Below are 15,316 nucleotides of genomic sequence, written 5' to 3' on the forward strand. Positions count from 1 at the left end.
AAAACAGGAGGAACATAAAATGTTCCTCCCATAAATCTCTAAACTTGTAATCTCTAGGTCTTATGATTTTTAAGACAAGTTTCTGATTCTGGGGCTCAGGTCACCATACGTGAATACTTGGGGTTGGTGATAATGTAAAGGATGACAGTCACTTGAGCATCTGCCTGTCGGTTCTCCCATTTGAAAGATCAGTTCTTCCTGGAAGAATACTTGTTCCCTTCCAGTATTGATGAGGCTGCTGTGTCTTTGGCAGCTGATTCAGATCTCCAAAAGAAACAAATATATATTTTAAAAAGAAATACATAATCTCCCCTTTCCACAACCCCTGTAAAGATGGTCATCTGGAGATAATCCTTAATCACAACTCCCGCCTCAAACTGGGCTTTACAATAGGAATGCTGGCAAAATGTTAACTATGCCATAACACAATAGTTACGTAAATACGGGACATAATGTACTTAATATGCTAATCTCTGAGTATCGGCAAGCAAAATCTCACTGGAGCAGAACTCACTATGGCGTAACAGCCGCTTGCTTGCAGGAAAAAAAGGGAAAGAACTGCAAACCCTGGGAGAGCGATCTGCTTCTTCTGGTTAGCCCTGGCATTTTGGGGAGAAGGAACAGCACTTCTTAATTTTCACTTCAACCACTAGCTGTTTTTTTTATGGTATGTCCTGCCAGTTAGGCTTGATTCTGCCATGTTTTTGATGATTTATTTTTGTTTGACAATAATGTAAAATACAAACCATCTGATGCTAGGCTTTAGCTCCATTAGCTGGGAACCACAAACCTATGCCATGTCACTTTTTCTTTTTATAGTGCTGTTTCAAACTTACTGGCATAATTGATCGATCTCTTTCCTTGTCTGGATTAAATGATGTTCTTGGCCAGAGTTTCATACCAGGAAGCCAACTTTTCTTACTCTTATGACTCCCATTTCAGTGTTGCACAGGACTAACTATATAATATTCAAATGCCTCATTTGTAAACACACAATTATGGACGCAAAACGTACTTCTTAATGTTTCCCCAATTTGGCTCCGCTGCTACACTAGCGATGGCTGCTGGCATGCAGACCAACTAATTTGCGCCATGCCAGCACTCAGAAAGCTGAATTAAATTGAGCCTGGATAATGTGCAAATACTGCAACCTAATGTTTTTAAAAACAGTCCCTAAAGAACATACGTACAGATGCGTTTCTGTTAAATATGTATATCTGCATGCACCTTGTGGGGCCATATATATGGATTTTTAGCAAGGGTCCCATTAGCAGAGAGATGCTGGCATGTTATTCCTGATGTGGTCCTTCCATTATTACGTTCTCAGCCTTGTAGGACAAAGGGATGACACCCAGCCCTTGTTCTCTCCTGTAGGCTGCTGCATAGGTTGAACAGGATACAAAGGCTGGGCAGCAGACCCGTGTGCCGCACGTGGGGTCCCACCACGAGGCACAGCCCCAGGTGGATGCTGAGCAGGCTCCAGGGGGTAGATCCTTTTTTCAAGACAGTCCCCTGTTTCGCCCTACGTGCACTTTAACATAAATGTCTTACTGGCCACCTGTGGCAGGCACTTTGTGCTCCATGCTGCGCACCCCTAGTGAGTCCCAGCGGGTCAGGAAGGTTCTTGTGGGAGCAGTGTCCTTGAGGCACCAAACCATGGCATGCGACAGAAAACACTTTCAATCCTTATGGAAATACTTTTGCCTCTAAGTTAGTGTTGTTATTGAACTCGTCCATGTATTTCAGCATGGCTCCCTTCAAACCAAGGAGAAAATTCCAGTGGGGATCTCTGCCTGTCCAGCAGCCCTGGCCTAGGGGACCCCTCGTGCACAGTACTTGGGTCCATGCGCTCCAGCACTCTCTGTAGTGGTAAAAGAGAATAGGAAAAAGATCTTAGGGCACTGCAGAAGGAAAGAGCTTTCCTGAAATAGGACCATGAAAAACCTTTCCTATGTTTTAAGCCTTTTCACATCTGTGGGCTGTTCAGATGAGTTAATCATGAGCCAGCAAATGCTTGCTTCTGTGGAGACCTGTAGGGGAGATAAAAGATCTGGAGGGGATGTGGAATGAGGTAGGGCTGATTATTTTAGACTTGCCAGGTTTCTGCAGAGGATTTCCAGCAGCTGAGGCATGTGGGGCAGTTGCCACGGCTGGGTGCTGGGTGGCAGGACTCCCGTGAGCTGGTTCCATTTGTGCAGGGAAGCAGGTTTTGGCTAATTTACAAAGCAAAGAGTGAAATCAAAAGGAAATACCATTTCCTCAACTACAAGGTATTAATATCCTGTTCAATTTAATTTCAACCTTCTGTTATTGTGAACCCTTTAATACATAGTGTCAGCTTGGCAAGGATTTTCCAACAATATCAAAGGAGAGTTTACCCCTGAAATATTGCCACAGGAATTGCTGGAGCTCTCCATGAGAGCTGTAGACTCTCCATAAGAGTCTCCCAAGCTGCAGCGATGGAGATGGCTGCTGCAAAAAGAGCAAGTGCCCTCTGGGTGGGGTGCTGCCCCAGCACCTCTGCACCAGCTCCGGTGCCCTGCTAGGGATATGCGGTGCTGGAGGGCCATGAGTGAGAAAGCATTGCTGTGTATTGAGCAAAAAACTGGAGGGAATGAAATTATACAATGTGAAATGAACAATTTCTGTCTAAGGAGGTGAATTCCTGGTCATACGGGTATATAGCCCAGGTATGGCCAACAGGAGCACAAGGAGGGGTAAGTCCTGGGCTGGGGGTTGTTTCTGGCTGCGTGAGCCTTCTCCACGAACTCGTGTGCAGATAACCTGGCCATGGGCGAGATGCATCAGGTACGCAAGGAGACTGCTTATCCCACACACAGATGTATTTCTTTGTGGTGGGAGATGAAACGGTCACACATTAGTAAGCTAGAACTGCTCTGCAAGAATCTCATGCTGTTATTTAAAAGACAAATACTATCCCTCTTCAGTTGATATTGATTTTTCTGATCAGGTAAAAAGGGCATTTTCACAAAGATACTTACTGCCTTTAAATGCCATAGAACTTATGTTAAATTGACCAGCAATTTTTTCATGAAATTGTACTGTGGTCCCATATTTGCTCCTGTTCAGACAAACCACAGATGGTTTGTCTTTCAGCACAAAATAAGACAAAGTCTTAAATTAGTCGTAAAACTACCAAAAATTTTAATTAAGCTGAGCTTTGAAAACAGAGCTGAATTCCCTCGTGCAGTTTTTAGATTCCTAGTTTGGGTTTGTGGCTATTTATTTGCTAGGGACCTGTAGCAGGACCCCAGAGCCTGCAGCAACCACCGCCTTCTCGGGAGTTACCTGCCAGGACGAATGATACAACATCTCAGTGCTCGTTAGTATTAATTTCATGAACAATTTCTGAATTGGTCTCCCAGTGCTGAAAAGTGGGACAAGCTATAAGAAACTGAGGATAGAAGACGTTGGCAATTCTCTTTCACAAATCCGTTTGTCTTAGGCATGAGATTTATCTTTCCATTTGAATCCAGGAGAGCCAACTAAATCGATGTTCCATGAAGGTCTTTTTTTTTTTTTTCCTGTTTTATTAAGATATTCCCCCACAGTGACCCTTTTCCCTTATATTATTAACATATTGTCTTTGGAGCTACCCCCGTTTCAGAGATGACATACTCTGAAGTCACCAGCTAGATGACTTCAGCAGTACCTTATTCCCACTGACCAGTGGGTGAGATGAAGTTTTATTTAGGCATTCAGTGTTGAATCAACAGCTTCGCTTACTTCCCCCCCATCCACCATCTACCTCAACTGTTTGTGTGTTTGTTGTTGTTTTGGTTTTGTTTTTTTTTTTAACTTTTAATGAGAGGGTCTCTCATTGCAGTGGCCAAACCGCTTGTAGCACCCGTTCCTGTTTCCCTGAGCACCCAGCTTACAGGATGTTGTGAAACATCAGGAAGATGCAGCTTGCGGAGCTTCGGTTTCGTTGCCGTACGTGAGGAGTGTTATCCAAGTCATGTGGCAGCTCAGACATGTGTTTTGAGGTTTTTGGTGTGTCACTCAAGCCCCTTGGCCCTGTGTCCTTTTCATGGCTGGATGATGAATTTCGTACTGGCAGAATATGCTGTTTGTGGAAAAGAGATTTTGTGTGGAGGAGTTGCCAACATATTTCCTTAGACTGACATCAAAATGCTGTCAGGGAAGCTTGTTCTAAAATGTCTGTGTGTGAGTGTTTATCTGTGTATCTGGGTATGTATTCAGGGCTTTTCCACAATTTAATAATAATAAACTCCTAGACAAATGCATCTGTAACTCAGTGTACTCTCTGCTGGATCTGTAGCCGTCACTCTCAGATCCTTTATCTCAAACTGATGGCAGCCATGCCTCCAGCGTTCAACTGTCCCTGACAAATGCCGGGAGTTGGCTGAGAAGACACAAACCAGAACTCCCAGAAATATCCAGCATTGTTCTGACTCTTGGCGTTATCGTCACAAATTTTTTTCATTTTCAATTGGCATCTCTGGGATCTTACGATCATATGACAGGGTCAGGTTCAGTATGAGGATTCTCTTCGTTTCAGAGCCATCCAGTTTTCATTCAGTACGTTTCACTTTTTAAACCTCAAGACAAATATACGGTCTGACTCCCACTTGCCACATGACAGTGCAGCAGACTGTTTAATTGTTTCGTTCCTAAACTTACTACAGATTAAAAAAGAGAGAGCAAATCTTGCCTACGAGAGAAGTGCTTTGTTTTTAAGCACTTTGAGATTCTCAGCTGAAAAATGGTATTTTAACTGCCTCATCCAGCTTCGTTATTTTGTCATTGGAAAATATAAATTGCGTAGGGGCTTTCTTTTACTAGTGACTTGGGAAAGTATAAAATCAATGCTTTCTCTGTTTTCTGACTTTTATTAGCCTAAGAGTGGGAAACTATAACATTTAAAAATACATACAACCTATTTTTGTCTTTCAGCTGTTGAGAAAGCTTTGCTTTGCTTTTGCCCAGAGACATGGGAAGCAGTGATAGATAGTCAGAGGGGGCAACCCATCTCTTTTATTCCCACCATGCTCTATAATTTGTAATGCTTATTGTGTCTGAAGTTAAATCTGAGGCATTCCAGAGCCCGGAAGCTGTGTGCAGTGAGGACCAGTTGACAGTGCTCTGGGCTGGGAGGCAAAGGACCTGGAGCCGGAGGTCAGGGACAGATCTGGGAGCCCAGGGATCGGTCCTGGACCTTGCACGGAGCTCTGCACTGAAAGAGATGGAGAAAAACATAAGCCGAGTCAGAGTGAAAGCCTCTTACACTGGTAAGAACTGCACAAGAGGCAGTGGAGAACCCAGCCCTTCTCCTTGTGAGTGTGGGCAAGTTGCCATTTCCCCACCAGCCGGGCACGGATAATGATGCTTTTCCGTGCTCGAGATCTGTGGCTGAAAATCGACTTGTTAGCAAGGTTTCTCAGATTTTGGATCCCGTATAAATAATATATTGATAATGGTTTGTTAGTGTGCTTTGGTTTCTTTTCAAGCATTGTCAACTGTTGTTCTGAAGTACATTAAAATGCAGGAGGAATATTTTGCAGTCAGGTACGACTCTGCCAGAGAGAGGTAATGGGGAGAAACAAGCTTCTACAGATAGGCAGGCAGTTGTCTTGATCGTACATACGTTTTAACTTGTGGAAAGACAAAAATAGTCTTCATGCCAGAGATGTCTAAAAACTCACTGAGTTGTCATCTCGATAAACTATCAGTCAGGACGTTTGTCATTTTGTTACTGTCTCTCGTGTGGCTTTATTCACCTCTCCCTGCACTTTATTGTAGGGGAAGTCAAAAAAAAAAAAGTCCTTGGTGTCTTTTTTTATTTTATTTTATTTTATTTCTACAGAGCCTTAATCTGTTTTACATCTGTGTTTGACTGCAGAAAGGCAAGAAAGGGTGAAAATGGATCAATCCACAGCAAAGCAGTGGGAGAGCTATTTAGTACTGTTGAAATAACTCCTGTCCTGTCCTGACAGATCTCAGCGCTAGAGCTTCAAAAATACTAGCAATCCTACAGAGTTGTGTTTTTTTCTTTTTTTTTTCCTAAGTGAAGTACTAATATTCCCTCTTGGTACGTTTCTGAAATTCTGCATATGTAGGTTCGCTAGAAATATTTAGGAGAAACAGCTGGACATTACAAGAAAGCTGTCTTTTGTACTTAATCTTTTTATATGACCCAGTTCATATTTATAGCATATTTTCCTTCAGCTTCCCTCCTTCTACCCCCTGTCCTCTGGATCTTCTGCATTTCGCATTTGTGTCTGAGTGTACTTTCTGATGAGAGGTCATACGAGATCCAGCGCGGATTTTGTTGGTGCTGAGGGCCTGATTCTGCCCCCCTGACCAGGAGCCAGGAGCCCAACAGGCAAAGCTGTTAGCGAGCTGCTGAGGATCTGGCCTGGCACCACCTCTCGGGGAGGCACTTTCGGGACTCCTGCCCAGCCGTTTTGTACTCGCATTTACATAGATAATATATGGAGATTTGTGGTCGCCTCGTTTGTAGCCATAAACGTGTTTGCAACCATCTTCACGTTACCTGTTTACGGAGGCCTGCTGTGAGCAGCCTCCTTTAGAACGGAGCTGTTAGTACAGCGTGGCTTGGGCCAGCAGAACATGGGTGAAACACCAGGTTAGCTCTGAGTCACTCAGCTGGGCTCAGAGCAGAAAAACAAACAGCCCCAAAGTCACTGCTGCTCTTAGGTCATTGTCTGGCTAGCACACAGAGAATATGGAGAGTCCTAGGAGAATTTTTTTTTCCCCTTCTCTGTGTTTCGATCTATGGGGCTGAACAGTTGATTCTAGTTTTGGACTGAACGGAGCATTTCAATAACTCGTATTTTAATCAAAATCAGACGTGTGTGTGTGTGCATTTTCCTCAACCAGCCCAGAAGAATTTTCTTTAGGGTATTTTGAAATCATTACACTTAATGGGTGATGTGGTGCCTTCTGACATTCTGAGACAGAATTCATCTTCATTACACCGAAATTATGTCATCATTGCTGTGCTCTAAACAGTAGAAACTAATCAAGTAATAGGCTGCTACAGAAAAGCTGTTAGGAGTATCAAGACTGTAAGGATAATAAATGTCTCTATTTTGTTGAAGAAAACGCAGACAATAATAACCAATCCCTGCCTCTCCCTCCTTCGTAAGAATTCAGATCCTCCCTCAGTCCCTGAAGTTACTGCTTTCTTTAAAGAACAGGCTGTTGAAAGTTGCTCCTCTGAGCCTGAGCACTTACAGTTTGGAATATGCTCGCGTGTGAGAATTGTCACTGCCTCCTGTGATGACCACAGACATTCACGTGTTAAATGATGAGACAAAATTAATTGCCTTTTGCCAAGCAGCCTTTCCAAATGGTGCTGATCTAACCCCATCAAGTCAAGGGATCAGCAGCTGGGGTTATCGGTCCCCTTTTACTGTGATGCAGAAAATCCAGGGCTTTCTGAAGGGGAAGACAGCGTGCCCAGCTGGTTGGGATTCGCTGGTCACGGGGCTGGAGCTTAACTGGAGAATCTCCAGTCCAAAGCAGCCTGAAGAGCACATCAGTGCTCTATGCCCTCTGAGTTTTGGTTGTTTGGTATTTTTTTCCTCTGTGTTAGAAGATGAAAGTGTGTTTTCCTGGTGAATTTGTCATGTAACCCAGGTTACAATAATCCAACCTGAAAATACTGAAGACACGAACATGGGGTTGTTATCCCAGCAGGAGAGTCAGGTGCGTGGTGATTGCTTCTGCTTGAGTGCTCAGTACCAAAGATGGATACACTAAGTCCAAAAAGCAGCATCATATTTTAACCGTCCTAGACAAAGAGCCCTGAAAATGAAGGTGAGCCTGTGTACTGCTTCGTTCTTACAGTGTTTTCTCCTTTCAGCCAGTATTGGCTTGTCAGGGTTTGTTTTAAGCCAGCTGTTCTTCATCCAGATTCCAGTCTCCCTCATGTACTAAGAGGTCTGGAAGACAGTGCTGGCTGTGCTGGATGAAAAGGATACGTCTTGGCATATTGCTGGGCTATTAGTCCATATCACTGCACAGTAATCCCCAGGGATGGCAAATGATAAATGGACCGGACAGTAGTTAGCGAGTTAGAGCAAACCGGGACTAGACAGTAGCAAGTGAGGCTGTTGGCAGCGAATGCAGGTTTCCTGAGGATGAACCAGGCTACCTTGGTCACAGAGCTCACGTACTCACCTTCTCAACCTGCTGTTCCAAATCAAATAGTTTTGTTTCTTTTATTTCTCTTCTGGGATAAATAAATTATACAATTTAAAAAAAAAAATCAAACTGCATATGAATTCTGTGAGCCAACCAAGTGGAAAATCTGACAAACATCTATTTGCTTTTCTTTTTTAAGAGTAGCAAGACTTTCCCTCACAAATACCGTTAATCAACTATTCTCCAGCTTTTCAGAACGTGAAGCCTGCAAAGTATCTGTCTTAAGAAGACTGGTAAAAAATTTCCTTTAGGCACCCTTGCCTGCTGAAGTCGAGCCATGCTGTGGCAGGCCTTGTGTGGCTGTGCAGAAGTCACTGGAGAACCGTCTTCTGCCACAAGCCAAGCGTGCAGCTGTCCAAATACCTTGCAGGAGCGTAATGGAGACAAGTGTCTGCTCTTCCTTAGAGACAGTCTCTTCATTGCAAGCTGTGGATGCAAAGGTGAGGTTCTGGGAGGATTTGTGCTCTTCGTTCACACCTCTGGCCTGGGACAGGGAAAGCGAGACTGGCCTCTTTGCAGCTGCCTGTCCCAGGTGCGCCTTCTGGAGCTCTCTGCGTGACGCTGATCCCCTTACGCTGGCTGGTGGCACGAATGCCACAGGTTAGCTCTTGGATAACGTATAGCTTGTGTCTAAGCCACTATTAGATTTAGAAAACAGAATCATTTCCCAAAGCCCAGAGGGAGCAGAAGGGGAAGCAAAAGAGAATGGTTCTTAAAAAGTCTTATGTTTCTCTTTGGGAGAAAATTACCATCATCTATCTTTCCTTTCTCGCAAGCTCCTGGAACCTACCAGTAGTGCCCTGGTGCTGGATTTTCAAACTTCTATTTTGCTGAAGAATATCTCTCTGATGCAGGTGCCAGTGTCATTTATCAGAGGATGATGTCAACATTCCTGTGTCATACATGACAAATGACAGCAGAAAGGAGTGCCCCTTGAATTCTTACTTTCACATGGCTCTTTCCTCTCTCCAGTTAAATGACATTTTATTTCCTACCATGTTTCAGCTCAGGCTTGTGTTGCCTCTAGAGAGGCATGCGTACAATTGACTCGGTGCATGATTTGGTGCCAGGTATTCAGCTCCAAACTCAGTGCGAGTGTGGATGCGGTCGCACTGCAACGGGCAGAAACTTTGCTCTCATGTGTCTGGGGCAAATTCTGCCTTAACTTACACCCTCAGAAATGCCAGTAAGCTTCTCTGATGCATTCCCAGTGTCAGAGCTGGATGGATGTGAGAGCACCCTCTGTTTCTAACGCTTTTTAAAAGATGGCAGGTTCTGAGCTAATGGAAACCACTGTATTGAGAAGTGTTTGCTGTGCACAACACTGCTCGTGCGCCAGTGGGCACTTGGCAGCCGAAAGCTGTGCTCGGGCCCCGTCAGGGCCTAGGCTCCAGCTCTCTGCTGAACATGGGCCTGATTTGAAAGGTAACGTAGAAACTAATGGGAGCAGCATCCGGTGGTTCGATGAAGTGGAGCAGACCAAAATAAAAGCTCGGGAAGGAAACAGGGAGGGCAGAGCGCATATGCTGCCTCTAATCCTCTTTTTCTACTGCTTCTTTCTATTCTTCTTGCTGGAAGAAGGGATTTGGACTCTTCTCTTTTAAGCCATGCCCGTACAAAAAGGACTTTATTTTTAACTCGTGTTAAAATCCTGTCTTGGACTAGGCAGCTACAATTTTAACACGTTAGCTGACTGCGATAACCCAGAGCAGGGAGCTTAGGGTTTATCTTGACCAGCAAATACCTGTTAAAATCGCTACTGCTTTGCATAGCACTTGTTAAAATATTGTGATGGACAACATGTGCTTTTAGAAACACATACCTGTACTCCTAAAGACAGCAAGGCCTTAGGGGAGGAAGGGATTCACAGGACCGCTGCGCCCTGCTCTTTCCACCCACTCAGCATTTGACTGTGGTGTGTTTTCCTCTGTTCAAACACACCAAACTGGTGATTTTTAGAACCAGGCTTTTAAGCTAACCAGGAGTGTGGCTTGTCTTTGTTCAGCACCCAGTTGAAGGACTGGATTTTTCTAAGAGCTCAGGATTCAGCAGCAACCAGGACACGGTTTGACATGTGCTTAAATTGCATCCCAAAAAAGCAAGCTTTTCCCGTCCTGCTCTTGCCTTGCACTGCACCAGTCCAAACATTAGTGCAGATACACAAGGGTTGTTCAGAGAAGCTGATCCAACAGAAAGGACCGTAAATAACTTTGATTTTTCAGCAGTGCTGCCATTTAGTTGTCATATTTCACACCTTCCGTCTAAAATCAACAGAAGGAACAAAGCCGTCTGTGGACTTTGAGGAGTTTCTGGATATTTTCTTAGGACAGAACCGCCTTTTTATTCAATTATCTTCCAGATGTTCTTCTCCCTGAGAGAGCAGGCTCGCTCCCCAGACCGAGGGAGAGCTGGGGGTAGGATAGTGGCAGCAGTTTAGACGGACCTCGTTCAGTATATGATTATTCTAAAGCTTATGCACAAGTTTGTTTTAAAAACAAACAAACACACCTAAAGTGACTTCAGCAGGACAATACCATCGGCACAGTGACTTGCACCAGAAAAATTGACAGAACTAACCCAAACCTGCTTCTCGTCTCACTGGAGAGGGGAGAGGGCAGCGCTCGCTCAGGGATGCAGGAGTAACTCAGATGTCTTCATACATTTATATTTTCAAAGGTTTCTTCAGAAGGAATGTGTTTAGCAACATACCTCTTCCTCCTTTTTAATATGAGAACTGAACTTTTTTCCTGCACACTTCTAGTTTCTCCCCAAAGCAGGGGTCCGCTAGCTCCAGGCTCCACCAGTCCCAAGGGCTGTGATCCTTATCGTGGACTGCAAGAGATCATTATATACATCACTGTCACGTTGCGTTGTTGTTGTTTTCCCTTCTATTTCGTGTTTTTTTTTTTTTTTTAAAAAAGAAAAAGAATTGTAGGCTTTTCTTCTAGCCTTTGACTTGTAATCTGAGCCAAAAGACCTCTATTTCTCTCACACTCCTGTCATCGCGCTCTGCCGGCTGAAGTACTGGTTTTCACAGGATGAATTGCTGATATTCCTGCTTACACAAACTATGAGTAGCAACTGAGCCTTCCAGTCTGTAAGTGTCTGAACTCAGACAGTCCTGATATTAATATTCTTAATGGCAAGGCTTTCATTTGGGTTTCTTTTCCATGGTCTGAGATGTATTCCTCTTTCTCTAGTTACTGATAGATTTCTGATGTGCGCCCAGCAGGTAACTTCTAGGAGTCACAGTCTAGGTCAAGCTTACTTTGAAAAAAGGGAGGAGGGTTAAAGGGAGGAAAGGAAAACTTAGTTTCTTACATCTTTTCATACTGTCTTAGCTTTATTCAGCATTTTTCAGCCCACAGTAATTTCTTTAATAAAGCCTGTTTACCAAAACCACCACCACCTTTCCTTTGCTTTTTAAGTGGATCAACTCAAAAGTGGCACGGATTTTTTATAACGAGTCTGTCCTAGCAAGGCAGTGTGAACATTCATTTACCCAGGTATCCTGGGGCAGCTGTCACAGCTAAAGTTTCCAGGAAAGGAAGCTCTTGCATTGAAGGAGGCACGTGTACTGCTGAAAAGGAGGGAGGTGGTGGTGAGGAAGCGGTCCATCCCTCCCACTGTACACACCAAAAAATTAGAGGTTACACACCAAAATTTTCCTGTAGCTCGGAGGCACTGGGCACCTACATACCTCCAAGACACAGACAGAAGTTCTCCAGGTGTAAGGTGGTGGAAGCTGCCAGGGATGTTTCAGTTTTGCAGCACCTGATGGGGCTGGATTGAGCACGCAGCCTCGTTGCAGTGTACTCCTGAAATGCCATTTTTGGCAGTTCCTGCTGACTTACAGATTCCTACGACTGAAGGTCTGAGCTATCCAGGTTTTCCACCAGCACAGTCCTGGTGCCAGACATGATGTAGTTTAATCATGGGAGCTGTACTTAAGCTGCTTATCAACATGATGAAGCTCAAGTGTCACAGCTTGGCCAGCCCCACGCTGGAGGGTAGGATTGGCTTCCTTACATTCTGATGCATCACCTTCACAAAGTCTGTGCCTGAGCATGTCTTCCTGGTGAGACGAGGCTGTAGAGGGATTCAGCCAAGTCAGCCAATTTGAGGGAAGTGGGAGCAGGACTCACAAGAGCCAGCACGCTGAGTATGGAAAATTTAGGAGGTGCTAAGGAGAGCCCTTCTGGAGCTGCGCCCTTCCTGGGAGCCTGCGTGCCTAACGGGGATCCTAAGTCAGGTCGGGATTTAAATCTCCTGGGTTTGAGGCCCAAAGTATCACAGCAGGGTTAGTCCTCCATGAAACACAGCCTCAGAAGGAGGTAGAAGCATGCCCAGTTTTGTATAAAGTAGACTGATCATTCAAATGCTCCTCTGATGTGGGTGAGATGTGGCATCTACTTAGCTGGATGGGTTCAAATTCACATCCTGAGACTGTCTTAACCAGCAGCTATGCCATGCTGTAGTGTGAGTAGCAGTTTGCCCTTTGTGTTCAGTCTAGTGCTAGGGGAGGGAATCAAAGGCAAAGAACAGCTCACCTCCCTTCAGCCTGGGTTGGTGATACAATTTCCTTTTGCTCTTCAGTTACTTAAGTTTGTGGTCTTAGGTGCTTTCAATATGAAGAAATAACTCCATTATTTAAGATAAATTAGACCTTCAGCAGGGAGCAGTAAAGACTATGGAGGTGTATTTTCTCACCTGCACCCTACTGAGTCACGACCAGTCCCTAACTCATGGCCAAAATCCACGAGGAAATATGTTAGGTGTAACTGTGCCGATGCCGGTGTTTTCCTGGGATGGAAAGGATTGTGAATGTCAATACCGCCTGTTCCTCACCACTGATTTTACAATTTTCAAGAGTACCTACAGACTTCATCAGAGATCAGGGCCTTGACGTGTTGGACTAAAAGTAAGTGCATATTGGCTCCTCATACAAAGAACTTTTGCTCTAAGGAGGCAAGACAGGCAAAAGCAAGAAAAGAAACAGAACAGGGGAATGATTTATCCAGGGCACAGGGCAGGTCAGCAGTGAAGTTAAGATCAGAGTCTGGATCTCTTGGTTTCTGCCAAGCCATCATGTAGAACACGTCCACAAGAAGGAATATTTTAGATATATGTGTGCAAATTGTAGAGGTTCACTAGCATTGGAAATATATCCACTTAGAACAGGAGTTTTAACAACCAACCTTCGTAGCCCTCTTTTTCTGCTGAGGTGGTTTCTCACCGTATTCCAAAACTGGGTGCAGTTCACCAGCTCTTCGTTTTGGGGCTTTCCTCTGCCCGCTAAGGTAGCGTGCTACAGGGGCTTCCATGCATCTAGTGATAACAACCTTTTATTTGCCTCTTTCTTCAGTGAGATGACAGATAATGGGAGGAAGTCAGATGCGTTTAAAATATACTTAGTTTTAACAGCACTGAGACACTTAACTTGTCAGCAATCCAATTATTAATCAGATTAATGGACTTTTATAAATCCACTGCATCCTTAGGGCAATTGCTTGGTTTATGTTTCACGCATACAGAATAAGGTTGCTCATCAGCTCTAAGAACTTTAATATGGAAACTAAACCTGCGAAGTAATCCTTGGCTTACTCTGCTACCACACCTTGCATGCAAGACTGCTGATTGTTGCCAGCATAGGAGCATCATTTAATTATGTTTTTTATTATTATTATTTCTGAGCATAATGCTACTGAAGAAAATCTGTCAGCATTTAATTAAGGACTAAATACAGTCAGTCTTTGTAGCTGGTTCAGTACCCACTTAGAAAAACGTTTGATACCTTGGCAGCCAAAAAGGATACTCGTGGTAACAGCATTAAGGAAGGTTTTGTAAGGGAAGAGGAATCTAATTTGTTTCTGGAAATTAAATTTATGTCTCAGATTTTTAAAAACAATTTAAGAGATATTGAACCCCCCGTTTGTATTAGGAAGTAATGGGAATAGGTCACCCAGTTAGGTGTGTAGCTTTCTAAGGGAAAACAAACAATACGTGAGTTCTAACTCCCACAAAGAAGTCGGGACCAAAGCAAATCATAAGAAAGTAAATATCAATTAGTTTCAGTTAATTGTAGATCAGCTCTGGAGATGGGGGTGCTAAGAATGGGACACTTCAGAAGTTACTGGTGTCAGTGTCGTGACAGCGTTTTCCCCTTGAGTGTGGATGATGAGCAAATGAAATTAACAGAGGCTTTACTGTTGATTTAAGAAACTTAGGCGGGGGGCTCCAAGGGCTGGCTAACATTAAGCACACACAGAAGTGCTCTCCAGGAGAATTCTCTTTTTTTATATCAGACGCTGTGTAACTAAAAAGCACGAGCAGATTTGTATCTGTGTGAGGCTGAACTTTTTAGGTCATAAAAGCAAAGAACTAGGAAACATCGCGGGAGGGTCCCCTGAAGGAAAGCCACTAATAGAGGTTATGTGTGTTACATATTCAGATTTCCAATTTCAGCTTTAATAGTAACTCAGTTTCTACTACCGAAACCTGCTCCTGCACCTTTATGCATTTGCCTCGTTAAGTATTTCATAGTTTCATGTGAAGTGCTAGCTTGCTTTCCTCTGCAGGAAGGCCCACGGGAGCTTTTAGAGCTGAAATAATAAATAACTGACTTCTCCGAAGGAGCCATTAAACTTTTTCCATCTCGGATGAAGTAAACAGATATTGTACGTGGAAATGCAAAGTCGTTGTCAGGTCCGTGTGTGTGGTTAATCACTAGATATATTTCCTCTGGAATGATTTATTAGTTTCCTTTGTAGTTCTGTCACAGAGTTTACTTGCCATTTCAACCTGAAATAGCCATTAAATCATTTTTTTTCTCGTAGCGAGAAGTAAATCTGTACTATTTGCTGATTTGTTTATTACTGTCTGGAAACTTAATCCTTCTCCAAGTCAGAGATTTTAAATATGTCAGATCGTCTTAAAGCTGCACACCAGTTATATGGGTGACATTATATGTGTTCAGAGAAATTCATTTCAAGTACTACAAATGAGTCCTTTAGTAATACCCAGGAGTCATAATGTCTGTGACATAATGAACCCTCTAAATTACAGCCTACGCTAATTAGATCAGTTATTGCTACATTCCAAT

The 15,316-nt window shown here is 43.7% G+C and overlaps 1 protein-coding gene across 3 annotated transcripts in view; it reads left to right on the top strand.

Annotated features, from left to right (window-relative positions):
* LOC310905606 (uncharacterized protein) overlaps positions 1-15,316 on the top strand; it is a 136,778-nt gene that overhangs the window by 42,693 nt on the left and 78,769 nt on the right. Inside the window, exon 4 of one of the 3 annotated variants that reach the window (XR_014589147.1) lies at positions 3,848-4,627. The exons of the other annotated variants lie outside the window; for them this stretch is intronic. The gene's annotated coding sequence lies outside the window, so the exon portion shown is untranslated. Of the gene's footprint in view, positions 1-3,847; positions 4,628-15,316 lie in introns of those variants that run through there. 3 annotated transcript variants of the gene reach the window in all.

The sequence above is a fragment of the Anser anser genome, assembly GCF_964211835.1.
Source record: "Anser anser genome assembly, chromosome: 11".
NCBI classification, from domain to species: Eukaryota; Metazoa; Chordata; class Aves; order Anseriformes; family Anatidae; genus Anser; species Anser anser.